This window comes from Xyrauchen texanus, chromosome 13, assembly GCF_025860055.1.
Source record: "Xyrauchen texanus isolate HMW12.3.18 chromosome 13, RBS_HiC_50CHRs, whole genome shotgun sequence".
Classification (NCBI taxonomy): domain Eukaryota; kingdom Metazoa; phylum Chordata; class Actinopteri; order Cypriniformes; family Catostomidae; genus Xyrauchen; species Xyrauchen texanus.
In genome coordinates, this window is record NC_068288.1 from 9259063 (window position 1) to 9286895 (window position 27833).

Sequence of the window (27833 nt, forward strand, 5' to 3'; positions counted from 1 at the left end):
GAAATGGGATGCACCTGAGGTACAGTGCTGTGAAAAAAGTATTTGCCCCATCCTGATTTCTTAAGTTTTTGTGAATATCTCATACTAAATTGTTTCAAAAATTCTAAAAAATCGAACAAAGGTAATACGCGTAAACACAAAATACTTTTTAAATGATAATGTAATTTTTTCAAGGTAATAAGTTATCCAGTTCCAACTGGGCATGTGTACAAAGTATTTGCCCCCTTATTTACTAAATCCCTGAATCTATAAAACTGAATTCAAAATGGGGTACAGCTGGACTAGACACACCATGCCTGATTACTGCCAGCCCTGTTCAACACAAATCTGAAGCTCAAGCACTACTGGATTATGCAGGAAGACAATAATCCAAATATAGGAGTAAATCTACCTCTGAATGGCTCAAAAGTAGCCTAATTAAGTTTTGAAGAAGCCTAGTCAAAGTCCTGACTTGATTCCAATTGAGAAGCTGTGGAAATACCTTAAACAGGCAGTTTAGGGTCGAAAACCCTCCAATGTGGCTGAACTAAAACAGTTGTTAAAAGAAGAGTGGGACAAACTTCCACCACGGCATTGTGAATAAGTGGAGATCAGTCTTCGGAAGCATTTGGTTGCAGTTGTTGCTGCTAAAGGTGGCCCAACCAGCTATTAACTTTAAAGGGGCAGTTTGTTTTTCACATGGGTGATATACATGTTGGATAACTTTTTTGCTTCAATAAAATAAAAAAAATATATATATATATATATTTGACTGTATTTTGTGTTTACTCTGGCTGCCTTTGTTTTATGTTATTTCTCATTTGAAGATCTAAAAATTGTGTGTATGAAAAATACACAAAAATAGAAGAAATCAGGAAGTACTTTTTCACAGCACTTTACATTTCAAGGGTCATAGCAAAGGGTCTGAATACTTATGTCAATGTGATATTTCAGTTTTTTGTTTTTGCAAAAATACATTTGCATTCTTAGTGAAAAAATTCCAAATGTTCCTAGTAAGTAACAGTAAAAATATGTATTGTTTAATATTATTATAAATAATACAAATAAAGAAGGGCAACTTCTGCCAGTTCCAAATAATGTAATGGTAATCACCAGAAACATAAATCACAAAAAAGCTAATATAAACAAGCAAAATGTAATTTGTTGTTTAAAACACAAGAATACAAAACAGAGACAACTCTAAGTGCCAAATTCGTTTTTTAATTTTACACACACATATACAAAGACAGACAGACACATTTAATGTTTCATTCAGAAATTGTGGCTTTCTGTGCAAAAAGCAAACGTGTGCTTTTAATCCTGAATCAAGTCCCCCCTTTATTTAGGCAAAAACACTTCATTTGAAAGGAACACTAAGCCTGCCCCACTATTAGCAGCAAAACATTCTACACAGACCAAGCTCTTCCTTTTTACAGACTTCAGCAATTTACTTTCTTTGACTTTCGCAAAACACATACTAAATTACATCTAGTGCACCTGCATCGTCCAATTCTGGAAATCAATCCTAAATTGCATTTGCACAGACAGTCTGAGGATATCCAATGTGGATGAGTAGCTTCTTCATTTGACACCGTTAGTAAAAAAAAAAAACTGAACATATTTAAAACTTCTAAAAGTGATATGCAAGCATTCATGATAAAGACAAAGATTAGGCACTTTCGCCACAAATCCATGAACATTTCCATCATTCACTTCATTCACAGCACAAGCTTTGACAAACAAGGTTTTAGAAGAATAACAGCTTATGGTTTTAGATTATTGCACATAAAATCAGCTAGAAATTAAATAAGAGCAGACAGGAAACCAAGCAAACAAAAATAGATACATTTAATGTGCACATATAAAAGTTAAATACTCTAAAAATGAAATGTAGCAAAACATTAAAATGTGAATTTTATTAAAATTTGAATATATTATCTTTATTAGTTTTAACTATTTTAGAAAACTAAAATGAGTATTCAGTATTTTTCTATTACTTAATATTAGCAACAAAAATGTCTTTAAAAGTTTGTAGATGATATTTAACAAATATGCTTATCCACCTGCGTACAGATGTTTCTCAGTAAAACTCTGAGGCATCATCTGTGTGAACACACAAATCGGATGAAATAGCAGTAGTTGTGTTCATATATTGCAATTTCCCCTGGTTTTCATCTCAAGTAGCTTTGTTCTAAAAGTTCTATGAACTTTTCTTCCTTCATATTTTACAAGTTATAAATCAAAACAGAATGTAACAATTCTATATGTATTATAACGTTTGTGGTAACAGTCATAAAGTGCTTCAGTTTCCTTGTATTTGTATATTTCAAAACCCAATGATGAATCCACCAGTCTGTTTTTAAATTTATATGAGCTTTGACAACCATTAGTCACCAGTTTTCCTTGTTAACAGCATATTCGCCATTCTTGAACACACCTTGTTCTCTGTTTTCATGCCACATTTCAACGCAGTATTATCACAAGTAGTTGTCCAAGTGGTTGTATAGCCACTGAAACATGCAGTCTCTGTTCACATAAAGCTTCACGACAGTCAAGCGGCAGACTATCCGTGTTACTTGTTGTTATCTGCGTCCACGTAACATAGCTCCAGGACTCCAGGTTGCACCCGGACCTCTGCTGTGATTTTTGTAACGTTGACGAAGCACAAAGTCAAAATTGGCAGTGGTGCACATGGCATAGAACACGTTGGCTTTGTCTGGGATCAGCAACTCTAAGTAAGACAATGACACAGATTTACTAAGCAGGACTTTTCATAACATATAAAGCTTTGTAATTCATTTTAAATGTAGAGGACCTTTTTTTTTTTAAAGCAAAAGTTCACCCAAAAATATCGGTCATCATTTATTCACCCTCATGTCATTTTAAAACTGTTTGTTCCAAGCCTTCTGAAGCTATTTGAGAGGTTCTCACGTGACCAAACACAATTGCTGTTTTACCTTAAGCAATTTTAATGATGCATTTGAAGTGACAAAAAGTTTCAATCTGTTCATCAAAGCTTTTGCATGGCTTCAAGACTTGAAATATAGTGCACAAGTCATATTGACTGCACGGAAAACCTGTTTTAATTTTATTTAAATCAATTGTGTAAACTCGTTCCCTTAATTTAATTGAATGTTGTCTCCAAAATTTCTGTTATTTCTCCTTAACTTGGTGATCATATAGAATGAACTTCAATTTTAAGTTAAGGTAATGCAAGTAGACTTAACTCAGATTTGATATTAAAATGTTGTTGATTCTATTGAATAATCTTAATTGAATGGACTCAAATGTAAGGTCATAAAATAACACTGCTTATAGAAGATTACAACTGATTCTAGGTCAGTCATTAAATAAACTTAATTCTCCACTGCAATGCATATACATGTAGTTCTGTTGCACAAGCACAAGGTGAACTGAAAAAGTTAACAAGGTCCAACTTGACCAAAGGGGACACAGATTGCCCTAATGGTTTTATCACATGAAACAACTTTTTGCAACAATTCAACATAAATAATACTACAGAATTCTTAATAACAATTCTTTCAATGCCCCCCATGTTCATTTTGACGAAGGTAACATACTTAAAGAATTCAAGCACAAGGTATTGTAGGTATTCCCAATAACCTCAGTTTTGTACTCAATATTTTAGGCGTTAATAACTCAAGTGATTGAGTCTATAGATTTTTAAGAAAAACAACTTAAAAGGAACATAGATATTTGAGTTATGAGCCCAAAATCTGACATTCCAAGTAATGTTTAATTAAGACTACATTTCCTGTAATGAATATATTAGGCTTTATAGTGTACTTTAAATGATACCTTTTTCTTTTGTCACCTAAGGGCTTGACAGCCCAGTCCCAGAATGATAACAGAATTTTAATTTGGGGTGAACTATTTAAGGTCACACTTTAAATCACACAGCATTAGAATGTAAGCTCACCTTTGTCATTAGAAAGCACTTGTGTGAGACTAAAATCCTGACAGTTCATCTCCTCCAGGTTGTGTTTCTCCAGTGCTCTCTGAATCACCTGAGCTGTCTTGTCCTGACTGGTTATCTACAAAGATTGTAAAGTTTCAAGACTGGAAACACCAATTTAGCATTGCAACTCACCAAACATAGCAGCCAACTTACCAAAATACTTTTATAAACATTGCCGTTGTTGCCAAATTCCACACTGACCCTGACAATACAGGAATCAGCTACCTGCTTGTTATACATTGGATGATTGGCAGTGTGTTGGTGGAGAGGAGAGGATGATGATGTTGATGATGATGAAGAAGATGATGTAGGGAGGGGCTGTCAGAGTCCAGGGCAGACATATCCGCTTGTAAGGATCTTCGTAATGAGGTGGGCGGGGTCAGAGAGGAGGTGGGCGTGTCTACTGAGAAGTGCTGACAACATGCAGATGCCGACTGTGAAAGTGAGAACAAAGAAATTTTGTTCAAGGGGTTTTCAAACTTTTTCATGTCAAGGACCTGGAAATATGATGATCCCCTTTTGAGGGATCCATTACTAAAATGTAAAGGCTCTATATACTTTCATGTGTTAAATAATTATTTATACTGGCCCAGAAAAATAGTGATGAAATAGTGTGATATTATAAAGAAAACATGTTGTTATCAATGTAAAATAACTAGTGTTTTATTGTCATTGTGCTTAAGCCAAAAGAAAGATCTGGAAAATATTTACTTTATATTATGTTGACAGCATCTCTTTTTTTCTAGCCACTATTACTGTATATTAAAGTTAGAATGATAGAAAAATATTTTAATTCATTTGTATTTTTGTTGTAATTTTTATTCATATTTATCACTTTTCACAATAAACACAGTGCCAAAGCAGCTTTAAATATTTTATGATTTCCGACCAGTTTTTGAATGAAACGTGATGGTTACTGTTGTAACCTCCGTTCCCCAAGGGAAGGAACGAGACGTTGTGTCAAATGAAATGACACAAGGGGTCTTCCTGGGACGCCAAACGTACCTCTGAACCTGAGAAAAGGCCAATGCCAAGTTGGCAGACAGAATTTGCATGCCCCACCTTGGACATACGGGTATAAAGTGAAGCAGGGCAGCGAGTGCCAGTCAGGATTTGGACTGAGGAGCCGAAAATAAGGTACGGCCGTTTACAGTGGTAGGTCTAGTGCTGTGGCAGGAGGGACACAACGTCTCGTTCCTTCCCTCGGGGAACGGAGGTTACAACAGGGGTTACAACAGAGTTTACAACAGTGCCCATTGCACACGGCGCCCCAACCCTGTCGAGAGGCGTTTGTGGTCACCACGACACGTCTGGACACCTGCTGTAAGGGGACTCCGGTCCGCAGAAAGTAGAGTTCTGTCCAAGGGTTGAAAGTCTGATGGCAAGAAGGGGCGATTGTCACACTGTATCGCCCATCTCAGGAGAGCTTCTGAGCTTTCCTGGTCTTGGAAGGGGTCCTGGAGACAGGGGGCGTACGCCGCCTGCGAGGTGCTCGACGCTGAGGCTGAGAGCTGGGCCCGGAGCCGAGGTACCAGTCATCAAGCTGCGAAGGCTGTGGGGAGGTCCAAGCACACGCTCACGGCAGCCCAGGCAAGCATGTCGGCTATCTGCGCGTCCGCCTCAGACTGGGCGGGCTGGCCCGAAGGCGGCAGCCCAGTCTAGTCTTCCACGTCAGACACCTGGATGCTCTCCGATGCAGCGGCGATGTCATCATCCAAGTCCAGGAGCTCGAGGGACAATGCCGGCTGGCTGTGAGGCAAGCCGCACTCATCCCGAGCTCGGACAGAAGCGAGCGAGCATGTCGGGGGGCGGGTGGTTCGTGGGGATTTATCCAGCGAAACAGAGCCCGTCGTTATCCCCATATCGCCTTCATCGCCAGCCAGGTCATCCTCAATCCTGTGGGAAGGAGGAGCGACGCCGGGGGTGGCTGAAGTGGCATTCACCTTATGGAAGGAGAGCCACGACTGCCACGATGCCATGGTCATGTTCTCGCAATGAGTACATGAGCCATCCACGAACGCCGCCTCAGTGTGATCGCTGCCCAGGCGCACGAGGCAGTGTCTGTGGCCGTCGGTCTTGGAGAGAAATCGACCGCATCCAGGAACAACACAGGGGCGCAAAGGCCCCGTTTTGAAAAGCACGTTCAACGCTGCTGTGTATTGCTCTTTTGTGAGTGGAAAACTCAAACTCTTTTAGAGAACACTTTTAACAGTGAAAAGCACTGTCGAAGCACCCAGAGGCGAGAACGCTAGCTGGAAACGTGCCGTAGATCCAACAGCAATGCTTCTTGCTGACAAAGGTGAGTGAAACAGTGCTAAACTTCAGCTTGCTGTGGCACAACCGTTCGGCTCCGAAGAAAAATTCTAACAGGCACTCGCTGCCCCGCTTCCCTTTATACCCGTATGTCCGGAGCAGGGCATGCAAATTCTGTCTGTCAACTTGACATTGGCCTTTTATCAGGATCAGAGGTACGTTTGGCATCCCAGGAAGACCTCTTGTATCACTTCATTCGACACAACGTCGAGTGAGTGAGTGACAGAAGAGGAACTTCAGACAATGAACATGGACCCCATTTTGAAACCCCTGATTTATTCAATGACTCATCAAGAATATGTCTGTTAAAAGCCATTAAAAGTTTGGAATAGCATTTAAGTGGCACAATCAACAATATGAAGTGTATCAGATAGCTTAATCATTTAGATGTGTGTTTCTTTATCGCTGTGTGGTGAGCAAAACGGATTGCAAGCATGAAACACTTTAGTATATTATATTATGAGTATAATATAAAACGTCACATGCTGAGGGTGTCGTTATCTAATACATTGTGTTCTGTCAACATCATTATACATCGACCTTTGATGATAGTGCAAACACGAACTTCCAGGTGTGGGGGGGGTTCACGTGATATGAGCGCTAACGATCATCTGTGATCCGCAACTGCTTTCGGGTCCTTGAATAAAGTATACGGTGTGAGTAAGGGCTTTCTGGTGCCTTCCTACGGTAAGATGGTGCCCCCCTAGGGAGTTGGTGACCTACACAGACTGTGTAGTCTGCTTATAGGGAGCGGTGGTACTGACAGCATGGTTAAGGCTAAACAATTAGTCACATTCATTGGAAAGAAACTGCCTCTTGACCACACATAGATTTTAACAATCCAACAGACCACCCAGAAATAGTATATCTTTTTTAAATTTATTTATGGTGTGCTTTTCCATCTTTAAAGCTTGCAAACCAGTTTTGGAATAATAAAACTCAACTTGAAAAATTCAGTGTGCAGTCTGTATCTCTGGCCTGTGGGTTTTGAGTTGACTTATTACCTGTACTTTGTATCTAAGGGGTGAGATGTTGGGGCTGCTGAAATCTTCCATTTCTGAACCACTGGAACCAGAGGACGATACACTGATCTGATCAGCAAAAGTCTTCTTCTCACTGCCAGACAGCAATCTGCAGAGAGCAGAAGAAGAAGAGTAGTGTCCGACACAGACAGACAAGCAAGTTGGAATTATATTTTTGTTATTTTGAGAATAAATATACTCACGTGGTCAATTTCTTGGTTATGAGCCGGTGGCTCCAGGTGTTGGGAGAGCTGGGGCAGTGGTCAACCGGTGGCTCCAGCTCTCTTGACAACTCGTAGCTAATGGGGGAAAAATACAATTGGTTTTAAATTATAAGTAGACTGATTTTTGCAGATGTCTATAACTAAGGTGGCAAAAAATGCAGGTAACCAATTATTCGGCCAATAGTTTTTTTTTATCGATTTATATGATGTAAAAAAATAAATAAAATTATAAAGTCTTTTTGTGCAACCAAAATCCAAATAAAAACCAGAAAAAGATTGATGTGGTGCATAATATGGGACTTTCAAATATAAACAAGCCCAAAATACACAGGGGACTCTTATTTTGAAATGACAAAGACTTGGCACCATCATAATGCTTCATAAGTAGGTTTTTACCAAATTAAGCTTTTTATTGCTTATATATATATATATATATATATATATATATATATATATATATTATATTATTATTTTTTTTCACCAGATGAGGTTTAATGAGGAACAAGGTTTATTATTATTCACAAGATATGAAGTTGGGGACACGATTTTTGTGCTGATGGGGCACGTTAACATATCTTAGCATTTTTCTTTGCATGCTCTGGCTTAAAACACTTTAACATAAAGGGTTAGTTCATCGAAAAATGAAAATGTTCTCATTATTTACTCACCCTCATGATATCCCAGGTGTGTATGACTTTATTTCTTCACCAGAACACATTGAAGAAAAATGTCTTGACTCAGTAGGTCCTTAAAATGCAAGTGAATTGTGATTTCTCTTTTATAGCTCCAAAAATGACAGACAGTCAGCATAAACGTCATCCATATAACAGCAGCTGTTAAAAGTAATGTATTCAAAATGACATGATCGCATTTGGTGCAAAAAAGATACGTATTTAAGTACTTTTTTTTAACTCTAAACCATGCTTCCTGTCAGGAATGGTACATGCGTGTGGTGTGATGTAATGTAATGGCATTTGAAACATGTGAGAACTGAGGCACGTCCGTCACAGCTAGAAGAGCAGCGCTGTTACAAGTGAAAAGGAGGAACGCTGTACAGTAGCTTGATTGGTTTTGGTTTAGATCTGTATTTATCTGTTTCTTTACTCACAATGGTGCGTTTGTGTGCTTATCCTGCATTTCTCAACTGAGTGGAGAACATGTAATTACGTCGGTATCGTGGCAACGCAAATACGTCACACGAGAAACCGCTTGAACTCAAATCTCTCGTGAAGCTTACCTGATGCGTTGGATTATAATTAAAAAGTACTTAAATATTGAACTTTTTTCACACCAAAAGCAATCATAGCACTTTAGAAGACATTAATTTGCACAAGTTGTACGATGACGTTTATACTGACTGTCTGTGATTTTTGAAGCTATCTGTGATTTTTGAAGCTTCAAAAGAGAAATCGCCATCCACTTGCAATTTAAGGACCAAATGAGCTTAGATATTTTTTTTATTTTTCTTCGAATGTGTTCTGGTGAACAAAGAAAGTCAGACACACCATAGATGGCATGAGGGTGAGTAAATAATAAGAATTTAAATTTTTGTGTGAACTATCCCTTTAACTAATCAATATAAAATATGCATTGAAATGAGGATAAAAATACGGATGAATATTTTCAATGATGAAAAAGTTAGATACAACAATTTCCCACAAGGTGTCAGTGATTGTTTTTATTTCATCTCTGGAGGCAGCTGTTATACTGGAGAACTAAAACATTCTAGAATCCTCCAGGGCCAACCACGGAGGAATAAATTAAAAATAATTATCACCATAGATATTTGCTGATGACGATATTTCCAAAATGCATCCATTAGCACAGATTAATCGGTAAAACTGATATATCGATCTACCTCTAATGTAAATATGCAAGATGCTGAGGTGATCTTCTGAAGAAACCAAAGCTCCAACCACAGCCTAAAAATGTCAAGTTGTACAGCCATAAATAAAAATGTACAGGCCGTTCCAAACCGATATACTGTTTTTTTTTTTGTTTTTTTTTTGTGGAACATAGAAGATTTTTTTTTTTACTGTGCTCTTAACATAAAACTCCAAAAGTGTGTCAAGCTCCAACAAAGCATACTAAAAGCATAAAACAATCTTACTACATATGACTTGTTTGCTGTATCACAAGTCTTCTGAAGCCATACCATAGCTTTGTGTGAGGAAAAAAGCTAAATTTAAGTCATTATTCACTTAAAATCATGCCCTCCACCGAAGCTCGCATCTAGCCCACATTCAAGTAAAAAATTCAAGAATAGCGCACATTTCATGCACAGACGTCTTAAAAATACTTAGTGTACAAGTTATGTGGACTACTTTTAAAGTGTGCTTTGTCATTTTTTAAGCTTGACAGCCCTTGAATATGCATTGTCATTGATCACGAACAACGATTATTAAAAAAATGTCTCCTTTTTTGTTCCATAGAAATAAAACAGCATATAGGTTTGAAATGACATGAGGGTAATTTTCATTTTTAGGTGATCTTTCCCTTTAATGTAATTTCAAAGACGGAGGTTAAACAATTTCTCACTATTTCTAAAACTCCATTAACATTCCAAGCATGAAATGATCACGCGGAGAATGACAGTTTCATATTCATTTGTGTAACTGACAGGTCATGATGGGAGACTTCACCTCTTCTGGTCTGAGAGGGGTATGCCACTGTTGATCCAGGAAGTAATGTGAGGATGTGATTTGAGGTTGTACTGAGCACATGATGCCTGCTGCTGCCTGATCTGAGACAGAATCTCAAACTCCTGAATACAGAGAGAAACAGGAAGAGAGAAAGCAGTACATCAATATTCTGGAAACATTGTGCAGTTGTGCACCCCTGACATTTTTGTGATGCTACCATGTTGCCTGGTGTGCAACATAAGTTAACATAATCATTTGGAAGTACATCATTTTAAACACATTTTTTCCCTTAATTTATTTAGGATTAAAACTTTAAGTGGAAAAAATGACTAAGTGCACCTTTAAAATTGAATATTCAATTAATTGCAGTTTTGTGTGTGATATTTTTCAGTTCTCATCCAGAACTTTACTTACTTTTCTACGCTTCTCAAAGTTAATTAGGCCTCCCTGTGAACAGAAAGGGGAATACATTTCAATAAAAATAAAAAACACTATGTATATGGTGTGAATTAAGGTTAGACAGAATTTCTCACCTCAACATTATCGCCTAATGCGGTGTCTAACATGGTCAGAACGGTAAGATAAGTGCCCAGATACGGCACCTCCCCATTGGTGGAGCTCTGTCAGAAAAACAAACATATTAGTACAGAAAAAATGCTTATATTAAAATCGTGGGGACTTTCCATTGACTTCTATTGTTATTATACATTACTATAACATGTTCAATTCCCTACACCTAAACCTAACCTACACAGAAACCTTTTTTTTAAGTTGCTGTCCTTGTGGGAACCGATGGCTGGTATGCACAATGTATGCAAATTCTGACTCATAAATTCTGCTTTTTAAGTCTGCACATATTTTTCCAATGGCTAAAAAAGGATTTATGATTTAGGCGAGTAGCAATATCTCAGTTAAAGGAACATACAGTACTGTTGACCCATCTTTACTGCCGACACACATGACTGTGTCAGAAATGTGAAAATAGATACTGCATCAGCTTGCGTTATGTTAATACATTTTTATTTTTTTTTTGTTGACAAGTTCACAGATTCAGATTTAGACAGATTTTCCCTTAGGAGATGAAATGATTTAAGTCAAACAGGACCAGAAAGTAAATTAGCCACAACAGAATGATGCATACTTCCCTAACAGGGTATTCTGTACTAGAACAAAACAGATCTATGGCAGCCTGTGCAAGTCACCTTGAAAAAGGCAAATGTAATCCATACAGCAGGGTGTTGTTGCTGTATGTAAATGTTGATTAATCTTACAATGTGCTTAGATGTAGGACTGAGTCTTGGAGACTTTGGAGCAGAATGAGTGTCCACCTCTGCTGCCTGGTTTCCTTCCTACATCAATCCCAAAAACAGATAACAGGACAATTTGTAGGCATACTGACATGCAAATAAGGGCACATATGTACATAGTTAGATAAGTGTATGAGTACAAACAGAGTATAAGATAGCCTGAAACAATTGGCCTGGAAATATGGTTACATAAATCACTCTGGAAGACATCTGAAGCCAACACCCCACTCCCGAGTAGTGACTCTCCTCAATCCAGGTAGAGGATGAATCTCATTTGCCCCCACGTCTGAGAACGTCAATCCACTCATCTTATCACATGGCTTGAGCATGTGTGGAGGTTTAACGCTATTCTCCGTTGCATCCGTGCAAACTCACCACACGCCCCAACGAGAGCGGGAACCACAATATAGCAACCATGAGGAGGTTACCCCATGTAACTCTACCCACCCTAGCAACTGGGCCAATTTGGTTGCTTAGGAGACCTGGCTGGAGTCACTCAGCACAAACTGGATTCAAACTCACGACCTCAGGGGTGGTAGTGAGAGTCTTTACTCACTGAGCTACCCAGGCCCCCCAACACTAGGTTAACTGAAGTTTAGAATAGGCTAGCATCAGCATTCAGTGTCATGTCATGTTTGTTGGTGGCTTTCATGTCTAAGTTTGTGAGCATTGTTGACAATAGCCCCTTTGATATTTTGTATGTTTGGCTGTGACATCAGGCACTACGATACAGCCCTCTACATATCGAGTAAATCACTAGCATATGCGACCAAATTACACGCTTTGTGACTGTGATGAGCAGGGTGTGGCCGGGCCATGATGGTGCACGGCCGGCACTGAATCAGCTGTTAAGTGGGAGAGCGAGATAAAGGGGAGAATGAGGCACCAGTTCGAGAGAGAGAGAGAGACACACTCGGCCGTGCTGCGTGCGTGTCTGTTTTATGTTGCGTTTTTCATTAAACTTTAATGCTTACTGTTCAGCTGGTTCCCGCCACCTACTTGCACATCTCTTACTCTGATACGTTGGTGCCGAAACCCAGGAGGTAGGAGGGATGCGCTGTCACGGAGTCCTCACCACTACCATCTGCCAGGGAACGTAGGGGTCGCTGCCGGTCGGCAAGAGCCAGAGGAACCCTGGAGTCTGCCGAAGAAGGGAAGGAGCAGTTCCATTCACCAGGGGCCGGGGGACTCGCTGCCGTCCACCAGGGGAGGAGCGAGCTGGCGTGGTTGAGGACCGGGCAAAAGCACGTCCGGGAGCCGGCGAGCAAGTTCTTTCCCTCTCCCCACGTCTCTCCTCCTGCTTCACAGGAGGCAGGGTGGACCACCGGCTGACGAAATGGCCATAAGGGCAGCGTCTCCCCTCCAGATGTGGGGGAGGAGTAAGTCAGTCTAGTGGCGCCCCGGCCTGAATCAGGCAAGGGAGGAGTTTGACAAGCAGGAGGGCGTGGCCGGGCAGTGAATCAGATGATCAGCGGGAGAGCGAGATAAAGGGGAGCCGGAGGTGTCATTTTTTTTTAATTATGGTGTAATTAGAGTGAATTATGGTGTGGAAAATATTGAATGTTGACTAATGGCATCGCTTAAGATAGTCAAAAGGGTGAAAAAGCACCCATAAGATAAGATGATCTCAGAATTGTATCATTTTACAAACACTACTATCAGCTCTTTTTGATGGAAGGCACTTGTTTTCGAAAGGACAAAGTGTTAAAGGAAAATATTGAAGGTTAGATAACAGTTGCAAAATGGTTAAATTAAGTTTTCCATACCTCTACAAGGATGTCTCGATTTACTAGCACACAGTTCTCATCGGGAAAAGTTTCACACAGATGATCAAAGGTGGCCATGCTCTCCCTGAAAAGAGTTTGAATTTGAGAATCTAAAAATTAAGACAAAAAAATCTAAAAATGAAACTATTGTGGATTTACGCTGAAGTTCTATTGGTAGTGTCAGGATGAAGATAAATACCTGCTGACTGCCGCCCAGGTTTTCTTTAACCGGTAAACAGCATTGGACTGAAGAGCAGATAAGATGGCTCTTAGAGAGGAGAAGTTTCTCAACTGACGGCACTCCTGCATTCAATAATAAAGAGCAAAGTTAAATCAACAGGCAAAAACACAACAAATAGGCCGCATTCATATTGAAGCAAAATAAAGTTGTCGCTCCTCTTCTGAGTGCTTAATCCCAAACTGAGCACACAGAGTTTGGTTATTTACAGGAATGAAAAATTCAGATAATGACAAATACATTTATTTGAAATCTGTGTAATGTGTGTACGAAGGTAAACAACTAGTTGTTAAAGGTGCAATTAGTAAAATTTGCTTTATGTTGCATTGAAAGTGATCACACAAAAACAGAACGCAAAAACAGAAGTTCTCAGTTGCCAATGTTGTCATTGTAAAAATTTGCTATTTTGCATTCAGAAATGAGCCCATACATTATGGTTCATTATGGTACAGAGAGTGCTCGCTGTTTAAAAGAATGCTGTGGTATAATGTTGATTACTAAAAATATTTATTTTGACTTGTCCCTCCTTTTCTTTAAAAAAAAAAGCTCAAATGTATTTACAATGGAAGTGAATGTGGCCAAATTTTGGAGGGTTTAAACACAGAAATGTGAAGCTTATTATTTTATAAAAGCACTTGCATTAATTTTTCTGTTAAAACTTGTGTATTATGTGAAGTTGAGCAGGGAAGTTGTTTAAATTGTCACTTGTACAGTCGTTTTGTTTTTTTTTTCTTGTTTGTTGACATCGTCATGGTAACGAAGTTGTAAAATTGGTTATAACTTTAAACACAAAAGTTTTTAAAAGAAGTCTCGCTCTTTTTTTATCACACTAAAATCATGTTTACATGCATATCCTGTGGCATACATCTTGTGGCTATACTTTTGAAAAAGTATTTTAACGTTCAAAAATGGGCCCCATTTACTTCCATTGTAAGTGCCTCACTGTTATCTCGATATTTTATTTTTTAAAGAAAAGGAGGGAGGAGTCAAAATTTATTTTTGTGGTGATCAATATTATGCCACAAAAGCTTAACTTGTACTAAACCCAGAACATAATTTAATACTGTTAAACTTAGCTGGTTTGTACATGGCCATTCAAAGGCAGACTTGAGCTTCATACACACCTGAGCCACAGAGATCCACTTCTCAATAATCTTTGCCCTTTGTGTATGGCTGCTATGAGGGCAGAATGGGGAGAAAGGAGTAGAAGAGGTAGGAGGGCACAAAAGAGAAGTGATCACGCAGTTGGTGACAGCATTAAACTGAGAGATGGTGGCGCTGACTGTGGGCGCTAGATTTTGATTCTCTTTCTTGTCTCTCTGAGACCAAATGCAGCCAAGGCAGTGAAATGGAACCACTTTGACAAACAGTTCCTGATAAAGAAATAGAAAGAGCAAACGAAAGACAGAAACTGGTTAAATAAGCGCATTATATCAAAACACATCAAAACAAGCATGACTGACACCTACAACGTCCAATAGCGTGAGCTGCTCAGCAATGTCTTCTGCAGGGAAATCCAGGACATTCCACATGTCCCGTCTCTCCATGGTTTCTTCTCCTGCTGGCTTCTCAATATCAGTAGCACAGGATATGTGCTTGTCTGCTGATGCATAAATATATATTTAGCTCAAGAAAGAGCACTGTTTTTTTTTAGTGTAGAGGTAATATAGCTAAAGAAGTCATAGGCCAAGACTTGCCTTCGCTCTGAAACCTTTTTAAAAGAGCATCGGCTTGATGAGCCAGTCGTCTGAAACACAGACGATGACGCAGATGAACACAGAGCAGCCTCAGGGCCTGGTGATCAGGAGAGTCTCGAAGGTCCTCGTGATACTCGTCTAACCAAAGCCGGATCACAGGGGGCAGAGCACTGCACAATCACACACACACACACACTCTCTTTGTTAGCAATTTATTTAGCCATGCTAATTAATTTAGCACTTGCAATTAGAATTAATAATCTGGTTTAACTGATTTAAAACCAATTTATAATATAAGTAAACGATAATGTACAGTCTGCCAGTCATAATGGCAAAATAAACCTCTTCAGGGCGATACATCCTAATCATCACCCTGAAGGTTTATCGACTGACCATCAGACTGTTTATTACCCTGCTTATATCATGGCTGCTTACCAAATAAACGTATAAAAGGACATGAAATATTGATTTTGAGTTGGAACTATACTATTATGTCAGACCAAAAGACCACAAAGACATGAAACAGCTATTTAGGAAGTCAACTGAACAGTTTAGTTATCATTATCCAAAATATTTGACAACAGAATACCATGATTGACTAATCAATATCAAGTATTCCAGACAGCCATGTACTAATTCTTATAATGACTAAATTCAACTCACCTTCTGACACAGACACTGTTGTCCAGATTTGTAACCATGTCCTCTCTGCAAACAAATATGTTCCGAGTTTATATGCAAAATATTAGAACTTCCGAAACCTTTCATAAGACGCTTTGATGTGGATTTGTGGTTTTATTTAAAGGATTCAAATTACGAATATTGGAGCTATTTCAGATAATGGTTCAAGCACTTGGAAACCAATGCACAATATGTCACAAGAATGTCATTATTATTGTTTATGCTTCAACAGACCACAAAGGTGACAGTGATGTGAAACTCGAAACCTGTTCTGCAATGAGAGGCACCTCCATTCCAGTGCGTCACTGATTTGTACTTTGTGAATGTCATATAGCCACGTGCATTAAAGGAGCCTCTGGGAATTCCTCGGCCTCATACCAAATGATGAAATTTGGGCTTTCCTGAGTCCCTTCATTTCATTATACACTGACACTAAGCTGTTTAAATGTTATGGCATGCCACAATATTCAAATACATGAGGGATAGTCGTTGCTGTGCACGAAACCAAAGGTCAGTGTTTTTGTATAAAGGAAACCATAATGTCATGTCTAATGATCTAGATCAAATTCAAATGAGCTTCAGAGATTAACAAGCAAACATTGAATGACTAAAATGCTAATTTCTCAGTAGATATTGAATCATAAATTGATAGAAATGTCATTGACATTCATATATATGAGATATCCCTCATTTCCAATCAAATCATTACGATCTCCTACAATTATTATATAAAGCAAGAGTGAGACTTCATTTTTGGTCCTTTAAAGTAATACTTAGCCCAAAAATAAAAATTCTGTAATAATTTACTCTCATGTTTTTTTCCATTCTCATGTTGTTCTTCCATTGGAACAAATAAAAAAGAAAAGAAATTTTGGCATTTTGGTCTGATCCGTTTCTCACCCAATGGTATTTAATGACTTCAGAAGACTTGGAATATATAGCACAAGTTGTATGGATTGTTTATATTGTGCTTTAGCATCTTTTTTGGATGACAAGTGAATGATGACAGAATTTTCCTTTTCAGTTAACTAATCCTTTCAAGATTTTTCATACTGCCTCCGCTACAAATAGCATGAAAAGGTATGATTATTTTACAGAGCATTAATTATTGGTACATTGCAAATGCTCACCTTTGAAACAGGAGCTCTATGAGAGTATCTGTGCTGGTAAAGGCTCTATACGTGGAGAGGAAACTTTGCATGTAATCTGGGTCAGGGCACTCAGGGTTCACTAACTCAGTCACAAGCTGCTCCAGAGTGGCTGCTTTAAGCCTGCGGACCTTCAGTGTACGGTACTGCATGAAGCCAAAGGCAGAATCGTTCTCGGCTGAATCTGGTGGGGGCTGTATGGGTTCTCGGTGAAGAGTAACTCCATAGATGGCCCCATCTTCTACCTCCTCTCCCCACTCCTGCACCGGGTCCTGGAAAAACAGAATCAGGCTATATATTTACAATTGAAGTCAGAAGTTTACATACACCTTAGCCAAATACATTTAAACTCAGTTTTTCACAATTCCTGACATTTAATCATAGACAACATTCCCTGTCTTAGGTTAGTTAGGATCACAACTTTATTTTAAGAAAATGAAATGTCAGAATAATAGTAGAGAGAATGATTTATTTCAGCTTTTATTTCTTTCATCACATTCACAGTGGGTCACAAGTTTACATACAATTTGTTAGTATTTGGTAGCATTTATGATGGCCACTCCAATACTTTGACTTTGTTGTCCTTAAGCCATTTTGCCACAACATTAGAGGTATGCTTGTGGTCATTGTCCATTTGGAAGACCCATTTGTGACCGAGCTTTAACTTCCTGGCTGATGTCTTGAGATGTTGCTTCAATATATCCACATAATTTTCCTTCCTCATGATGCCATTTATTTTGCTTGCAAGCCTCACCCATTTTCCTCCAAACATAACGATGGGCATTATGGCCAAACAGTTACATTTTTGTTACATTACACCAGAGGACATTTCTCCAAAAAGTAAGATATTTGTCACATGTGCATTTGCAAACTGTAGTCTGGCTTTTTTAAGGTGGTTTTGGAGCAATGGCTTCTTCCTTGCTGAGCAGCCTTTCAGGTTATGTCGATATAGGACTCGTTTTTCTGTAGATATAGATACTTGTCTACATGTTTCCTCCAGCACCTTCACAAGGTCTTTTGCTGTTGTTCTGGGATTGATTTGAACTTTTCGCACACCAAACTAATGTTAATTTCTAGGAGCCAGAATGCATCTTCTTACTGAGTGATATGATGGCTGCATGGTCCCATGGTGTTTAAACTTGCGTACTATTGTTTGTACAGATGAACGTGGCAACTTCAGATGCTTGGAAATTGCTCCCAAGGATGAACCAGAATTGTGGAGGTCCACAATGTTTTTCTGAGGTCTTGGCTGATTTCTTTTGATTTTCCCATGATTTCAAGCAAAGAGGCACCGAGTGTGAAGGTAGGTCTTAAAATACATCCACAGGTACACCTATAATTCAGTACACCTCCTATCAGAAGCTAATTGGCTATCTGTCTAAAGGTTTGACATCATTCACTGGAATTTTTCAAGCTGCTTAAAGGCACAGTTAACTTAGTGTATGTAAACTTCTGACCCTCTGGAATTGTGAAATAGTAAATTAAAAGCGAAACAATCTATCTGTAAACAATTGTTGGAAAATTGCTTGTGTCATGCACAAAGTAGATGTCCTAAACAACTTGCCAAAACTATAGTTTGCGAATATGAAATCTGTGGAGTGGTTAAAAAATGAGTTTTAATTACTTCAGCCTAAGTGTATGTAAACTTCTGTCTTCAACTGTAGATTCTAACTCCAGCTAATGGACAAACTGATATTCTATGAACATACAAAACTGTATATGGTAACCATTTCAGTGCAATTAAAAATAAATACAGCAGCATCATGACTTTTCTAGAGAGAATGCAGTCCATAATGTAAATGCATCTAATCTGATAGTATAAAAATGGCAAAAATGTTGTGCACTTGAAAATACACTGAAATGTAGTTCAACTACATTTCACAAAAAATTCCCAAAAACGAATGCCCGCAAGGTACTGACCTAACATTTCGCTCATCCAGGAAGAAATATACAAAACAGGAAAATTCAGGCAAATGGTTAACCAAATTACAATTCAAGAGGAGTGAATGTCCTACTTTACTGGCACGAGTAGACAATAGAATTTAAATTTAATTCTCAGCAGATGCGTTCTCAACAAAGTGACTAGCAATGGTGTACAAATCACTTAAAGGGGAAACATGCATCTAAGTTAAATGCTGTATCTAGAAAAATGCTGTATTTATTAAATGAAGCATACAAAACAAGATTCTATTTTTTTTTTAAAGAGAACACTTTTAAAAACGCTAGTTATGGTGGTAGATCTTGGAAAATTAGGTAAAGATGAATAGAGGTTTGAGACATTTTTAGGCACAAAAAAAGAATCAGCACTAAGTTTAAAAAAAAATTCCCCTTTCCTTGGTGGTAAAAAAAATATGAAACTGATTATTTGCATAGCAAATACTATATCACTGAATGAACAAAAGCTGTGGGCGAAGAAAAAAAAACTGACTTCACACAATGTCTCTGTAGACTGGAGTAAATTAGTGCAAACAGGGTTGTTGTTGGGCTGGTTGTTGACTGATTCAAAGGTGACAAATATTAAATGAGATCATAACAACAGGCTTGAGAACATCTTAGCACAATGGTGTCATTTTTCACTGATTCTTGAGACATGGGGTAAAACATGTCCCACAATTTTACTTGCCATTAGTTTTGAAAACAGCAAAATCTCCAATTTGTAGTAGTCATGGATGATCACAAAAATGTTCTTAACACAAATGTACCATTTCATGTTACTTTACTTTTTTATATTTTTTATTATGAGATAAGAATCATTCACTACTCCTAAAACAGTCTGGTCTTAAATTATTTTTATTCTCATTTAATTGAATTCAAATAAATAAACATTAAGAAAAACAGAAACAAGTTATGTGTGCCTTTAAAAGATCTGAATTTTTAAAATAGGCTTCTTTTATTAGGTTTCACATTGTATTGAAAATCGTGTCTCTGCTCTTCTTTTTGTCATTTAGTTTAAACCCTCTGGCAAGCAGCTGATTAAACAGTGTTTCCTAAAGCCAAGATCACAAATACATGTTAAACCCACGGACTTTTGCAATGAGCCATGCGTCTGCTTTTATGAATGGAGGGGCAGCCGTGACTCTCATACAATACAGGGATATTTAACGGTTCTTTTTAACTGCCGTCTAAAAGCTCAGCGCTCCTGCGCGAGACGCTGAAGACGGACGGGAGCAAGAACGCGTTGGGTGTGAACGACCGCTAAGAGAAAGTATTACGCGATTCTAAATAATGATATAGAGGTACAATTGTTCTAGCCACTCTATTTTAATATAATAAATGGTGACTTTATTGTAAAAAATAAAAATACAAATATATATATATCAAATAATATCAGCAGTGACAATCCTTCAATGGAAACAACCTTGTTCAGAAAGTGACTTACCATAGTGAACTGCCATTTTCCCATATTTTCGCTCAGCTCTTTCTTCACCCGTACGATCGAGCAGCTTAAGGGTTAAGACTTTCCATTAGCGCAGCAAAAACTAACTTTGGAAACTATATTCCTTATTCAGCTGTCCTCAAACTTGACTGTCATGCCCAGAGAGCTGGAAACGAGAACTCCAGTGTTAATCAAATCAATTGTACATTTCATGCCATAAATCTTTTTGTTTTTTTTTAAATGAAATATTATCATGATTTATACCAAAACATACAAAATCCGCGACCCAAAATGTAATTTAATTTTGGTTCCTTTTATTTTTGATAATAGAGCCTGTTCTCTCGGTGTTATTCATGTCTGTAGAGCAAACACTGCTCCTGTCAAACGCTTTGAACTACCAGAGTTGGTCTGCCTACATAAACATTTACGCTAACATGACGCCCGGGGCGCGGTCTATTACGTGGAAGGCGTGGCTCATGAATATTAATTACGTTATGTAAAGTTCGGCCGCTTAAAATAATTTTAAGAGTTCAATACAAATTAAGCTCAATCGACAGCATTTATGGCATATTGTTGCAACAAATATGAATTGGGACTTTTCTTTAAAAACAAGGTTAAAGCAAGGCACTTACAATAGCAGTGAATGGTCTGAAAACGTTAAAATACTCACTGTTTCAGAAGTATTGCCACAAGACCTAAACAACATGCATGTTAAAACGTTTTTAGTGTGGTAAAAGTTGTGTCAAGTTATATCTAATTTTTCAACTGACAACATATGCTTTAACCCTAAAATGACCATAAAACAACTATTCTATATTTTATCCCATTTTTAAATGCCCAATTCCCACTTCTTAGTAGGTCCTTGTGGTGGCGAGGTTACTCACCTCAATTCGGTTGCAGAGGACAGAATATATATATATATATATATATATATATATATATATATACACGCAATTGAACGCTTTAAAAATCTAATTCATTTATTGAAACATGAAAAACGTACACCAAAAATATTTAAAATTTAAAAAACACTTAAAACGAATCAAAATGTAATCAAAATAACAAAGTGGTTAAAAAATCGTATAAAACAACCTCATCAAATTAAAACATTTCACCCGCATTCTTTCTGTCTGGAGGTTGCATCCCAGTGTACGTGTGGGTTTCTGTCGGGTGCTCCGGTTTCCCCCACAGTCCAAAGACATGCAGGTTAAGTGAATTGGAGACAATAAATTGCCCGTATGTGTGAGTGAGAGAGTGAATGTGAATGTGTTTGTCCATCAGAGGGTGACACAAACAGACAAACATATTCACTCTTTCACTCACACCTATGGGTTCACTTCTCCAATTCACTTAACCTGCATGTCTTTGGACTGTGGGGGAAACCGGAGCAACCGACTGGCCATCTGTCCAGACAGCTGGGATAGGCTCCAGCACTCCCCGTGACCCTGCATAGGACAAGCTGCTATAGAAAATGGATGGATGGACATAGTAATAATAATAATTAAAAAACTACTACCGTAACCTATAGATAGTTAAAACAAATATTCAAATTTTTGTTTCATAAAACAGCTACAACAGAGATTGTCATGGACATGAGTTTGACCATGAGCTTTATTACCACCTGCTGGTGGAATCTCCATACTGCCAATGAAGGAACAGATGTGGTTCTGAAACGTCTTAGCACAACGATTTTCAAACTGGGTGGCGTGCCTCCCCAAGGGGGTGCCAGAGCATGTCAGGGGAAGCGTGGCGACTGATAAAGTAAAATAAAAAGATACATGAATACAATAAAAATTTATTGTGAAGATAAATGGAAAATTATTGCCATAATGGATCACAGTCCTGCTAAATAAACTGTAGCTCTATGGTGTTATAATATTGTTAATGTCGAGAGCACAACATGCATATCATGCAAGAGCGCATCCATATACTGGTTGCACCAGCACGCATCTCTCCACTCGCACACGGGCAACTCTCTCAAAAACACGCACACAGGCTTTCAAATAAACTACGCTGCTTTATGACATTTGCAAATCTTGGTGACGTTCGCAAAAATATGATGTCTTATTTTTAGATATTGTTCAAGGCTATCTTATTTACTATTTACATTGCTATTGTAAATGCATATGCAACATTATTGTATGTTTGTAAATCTGAGAAAAAATAAATAAATAAAAAAAAATCACCAAATATTGGAGAGGGGAGGGGGGGTCAAGGGGGGCATGGTCTTGTACATTTTCTCAGAGGGGGGCTTACTGTCCAAAACCCCTGTTTAGGCGCACTTACCTATTTCTCAGAAAAATAGCAAACTGAGCATTGTGTCACATTATTAACATAAAATGAACCCACGGTTTGCATGCAAACAGTCCCACACACAGCCACTTGTGCTTTGCGATGGCACAAAATTAGAATGTGCTTAGAATTAGCGCCCTAACCAAAATCGAATAAGACGTAGCGCATGGACCTTGTGCGTAGCACTCTGCTTTGCATGCTCACGAAAATAGAGCCAGAAGTATGGTTGCAAAAGATAATAGATTTTCATGGTACGATAACCATCTCAGAATATATCACGGTTTCACGGTATCATGGTATACACAGTTACTATAGTCAGTTACAATGTCCCTTAAAGGAGTGAAAACAGAAGGTTTTCTTTTTTTTTTGGTCGAGCAAACACTTGGTAAATAAACGTCTCCCTTTTGAAAATAAATAAAGTAAATAGAATAAATAAGAAAGCTAACAGAATTATAATAATAAACCAAATTATATACATGATAAAAAAAATAGCATGTAACTATAACATGTTATATAACTAAATTGTGTTAGTTTACATGTTAAATTAACTACTAAATGAGAAACAACATCAGCTGTGTGAGCTTTTAAAGTAATGTCCTATGATTATTTACAGTTAACATATACTGTAGGTGCACGACAGCACATCCAGACTGCTCCTCTATGTACCTTTACCTCAGTGGTTCTCAACTGGTTTTGCTTCAGGACGCAGATTTTACATTTTGAAATCAAGTGGCGAACCACCGTAATAAAAAAACGTAACCTGTATTTAATGTATACTGGGTTGCATTTCCTTTTATGTTGCATGGTTTTGTTCAAGGTTTTCCAGTACAAGGACATGCATGTGACATTATTTTAGTTGTTGACGTCAACAACAAAAGCGACAGGAATTTTCTCTCCCCCCTTTGACAAGAGCATATTTACTTGTATGAGCCAATTATTATCCCATTTTTTTCCTAATTTCAAACATAATTCAAACAGAAAATACATATCACACATTACCATGGTTAGGTCAGTGTAGCTAGTCTTAAATGATAACAAATTAAGTATTTATGAAAAAAATAAATACTAGCTGAAACACATCTTGAAACTTTAACTACAACTGCCACTGTTGATATAAAATGAGGTCTAATAGATTCTACCTTTAGATTATTTCATATGAAACTATAACCTTTTGTCAAAACATAACAGTTGCTTTTATTTGTGTAAAATCGTGAAACAATTTTGTGAAGGTGATGATGTGTAACAATTTTTTTTTTTTGGCGCATAGCACAGTGTTGCTCTTTTCCTCCTCAGTGCTGTTTGGCATGTCAAGGCTGCCTGCTGTTTGAGAGGTTTGACTTGACTTCCTCCGTAACGCTTTAAACTAGAAAAGACTCACTAGAATTGAAATTGGTCACATCAGTTTTGAGGTATGCCGTCCACAATATCGAGGGAAGCCCGGTTGTTGCACGCACGTGTCAGAGAGAAAAGCAGATCATTAGCGCGAGCTGGTTCCATTACACTCTTGCGAAAGTGCAGTTGAGAAGCCTTTAGCTGATTGCGAGATTATCATTACATCTGCCTCGGCAGTCCTAAATAGGCTATCACTTGGGCGGCCGCTGAAATATCTTCAATGGGAGAACCATGGCATTGTTCTTTCCCTGCTGTCCCCAACCCAGTCCAAATAGATCTGAGACCCACTTTTGGGTTGCGACCAACCAGTTGAGAAAAACTGCTTTAACTCACACACACTCACTTATGTCAGTCCCCCTTGCCTCACTTCTTCTGACATTTTCTCCACTGCACTTGTGTGTGGGGCAAGTTGACAACTCTGACGAGGAGTAAAGGAGATGCGCAGGTGAGATTCTCCATCTGGTTGTATTTTTTTTTCTCAATACCGTAGATAAGCAAATGTATATGGTATGATAACCATCGATTTTCAAACCATGGTATACCATGAAACTGGTATACCGCTGCAACCCTAGACTGAAGACCCCAGTTATGTCAGTAGCTTTATAAGAGCTATATTATTTTACATGAAGTGGGTCACCTCATCATGTGGGCTGACATAATGAGATCATATTGACAAGCTGAACCTCAATCTCAGCAACACTTGTATTTCTTACAAATAGCACATTTCTACAATGGCATTGGTAACTAAAAATTTATGCATTTGCCTAATTCTAAGATGTAAGTCTAAGACAAATGCCAAATTGCCCAGCGCAACAAAAACAGAAAATTACTGAGTGAGCCTTTAATGAATCCTACTACTATGGTGAAGGTTAGAAAGTTTAGACGTATGAGATGCCCACACACTCACAATCTCTAAATCAAACAAAGAGCAGATTGTTGCTTTCTTGGTACAGAGTGAGTGTCTGTTTATTAATGCCTCTCTGTGACGCAGATCTGTGAATGGGCAATGGCATCCAATGAGCCAACGCTCATATAGACATGCAACAATGGGTGATGCACATAAATTTACTTACCATTGAAAGAACACAATCATTAACACAAGGAGTATTTACACATATTCAGTTCCAATAATACTTATTTCTGAGACAAAGGTCAAAAGATTTATGACAGTTCAATCCATCTTAGTAAATGGCTTCACTTAAATTTTTTTACTATCTGGATTTCTGGGGTAGCCTGGTAGAATTGCCAACACCACAAAACTATTATAATTATCTAAAAAACATTTATTTTAATAAAAAACAATAAAAAAAATTAATTCAAATGATTATATTCTTGCTTTGAATCAAAACAAAGACACATTAAGGTATTTTTCGATGGATCGATGAATGGATGACCATCAGCACTGACCTCACTGTGTTCCTCCAGGTCCAGCAGATGGAAGCTCCTGAGCCAAACGCCGGGCTCCTCGTCCATTTGCACATCCACATGATGCCCAGCCTGGCATAGCCGATGCCTTATCCGACCCAATCGTGCCCACAGACCCCTTTCTCCTCCAGAGACCACTAGAGACGACCTCATCCTACACCCGTATCGCACGCCAACTTCCTCCAAGAGCAACAAATACACATCAGTCATATTATCTGACTTTGACATACATTTACAGATTTCAGAGATATATAAACACATTTAAAGAGCATTCACATATGGCAAGTATCTACAGACTCTAAGGGGCTTCCGTTGGTTAGATTCTGAATCCCAGATTTTCAATAAGGTCTCAGATTGTGGACTGCATTGTATAACTCATATTTCTTTTAATTCAAATGTTTTTACTGTATGTGTAAAATTACATTTCCATTTCACATATTTAGGAAGTCTTGACTTTCAAGGAATGGCTACACCTGTAATAAGTAATAGTTTTTATTTGATGGTTGACACATACTGTGCAAAATTCTTAAGCACATAAGATATTTCACAAAAACGTGTCTTAAGATGGTTATTTTATATTCTCCGCTTTAATGTGCCATTCGGAAATATCCATTTTAGATTTCCAAACATTCCTTTTGCAAATAGAATAGAAATAGCACTAGGAGTCCTGCTGCAGATGGTATGGGCCCCACAGAGCTCAGATCTCAACATCATTGAGTCAGTCCCACTACACGAAGAAACAGACAGAAGAACTTCTTGGAAATTCTCCAAGAAGCTTGAAAAACTGTGCACAGGTGCCTATGATATTTGGAGCTGTTTTAAGGGCATAGAGTGGTCACACCAAATATTGATTCAGTTTTTTGTTTATAGCATTTTGTATGAAGTAAATGCCAAATAACAAATATTCAAGACATGTTTTTATAAAACATCCTCACTATACAACATTTTTCCCAACTGCATAAAACCTTTTGCACGTTATATTATTATCATCCTTAACAATCAGATCTGAGAGAAAATTCAACAGTGCAATAAAATAATAAATCATTATGTGCAATGGAAAGTGAATGTACTCACTGTAAATGATTCTCCTTATCCACAATGTCTGTTTTCCTGGTGGATTAGATCAGCTCCTAATAAAATCCATGTTTGCATTCTGCTAAAATCAGGAGAGGAGGTGCCATAATTTTCAGAAAGTTCCTTCATGATCTGATGCACAGAGATGACTGACATCCCATGTAGTGTCTAAGAACCGACAAGGACTAGGTGATCTAAACTTTAGTAACCCTGAATTTTTCATCCATTTATCCCTCATTCTCTCCGTGCTGATTAACAGGCACATACTCACACAATAATCTGATTGTCACAGACTAATGGGATGTCAAGTCAGTTTATTCCACCCAGTGCATCCTTTTCATTGACACAATCTCTCCGTTTTCTGACATTGTTTTGTAGTACATTCTAATTAGCAGAAATATTGTAGTTCTCCGTTCTTTTGTGTTTAGCTGACCTACATTTGATACAGTGACGTAAATAAACTACTAAGTGTAGATACTTTAAAAATTATATACTCCTTAAGGATGGTTGATTTGATAACTAAACATACAAAACAGAACAGAAGTTACCACAGATGGTCTAGTACAGGCATTGATTTCCAAAACACAGATTGTGTGTAACCTATGAAACTTTGAGAAAGTCTATTTTATTGACATTAAATTATCAATTAAAAAATATTAAATTACGTCACACAGATATTTGCCTGTTGTTGGAACAGAACCCCCAACCTCCTCAAACAGCGTTTAATTGAAAACATTTCACCTGGCTGATGCTGAACAAAGAAGCAGACTTCTTTCTTCCCGTTTACAAGCCATATCACTACGTTTACCTTATTTTCGAACACAAGCTCGACCCAAAATTGGCAACACTCATTCCTGTCTTTAAATTTGGCGAGAAAACGATAAATACTTATTGGCGCAGGCTTGCTCGCTTCGACCTGAAGGGCGCGCGGTTGACAGGTGGCGAAGTTTAGGCCTAAACGAATAGTTCATCCAAAAATTAATATCCTCTCATCATTCACTCACCCTCAGTCCATCTCAGATGAGTAGCTATGACTTTCTTTCTTCTGCAAAACCCACAAACAATATTTTAAAAATAATATATTTTAGCTTTGTAGGTCAATCTAATGTAAGTGAATTGTGGCCAGAAATTTGAAGGAAAGAAAATCAAATAAAGGCAGCATAAAAATAATCCATACGACTCCAGTGATTAAATTCATATATCCAGAAGCGATATAATATATGTGGGTGAGAAACGGATCAATATTTAAGTACTTTTTTAACTATAAATCTTCACTTT

At 38.0% G+C, this 27833-nt stretch overlaps 1 pseudogene; it reads right to left on the reverse strand.

Moving 5' to 3' along the window:
* Positions 1–1191: 1191 nt before the first annotated feature.
* On the reverse strand, positions 1192–26690 carry LOC127653628 (ral guanine nucleotide dissociation stimulator-like 1; annotated as a pseudogene).
* Positions 26691–27833: the final 1143 nt, after the last annotated feature.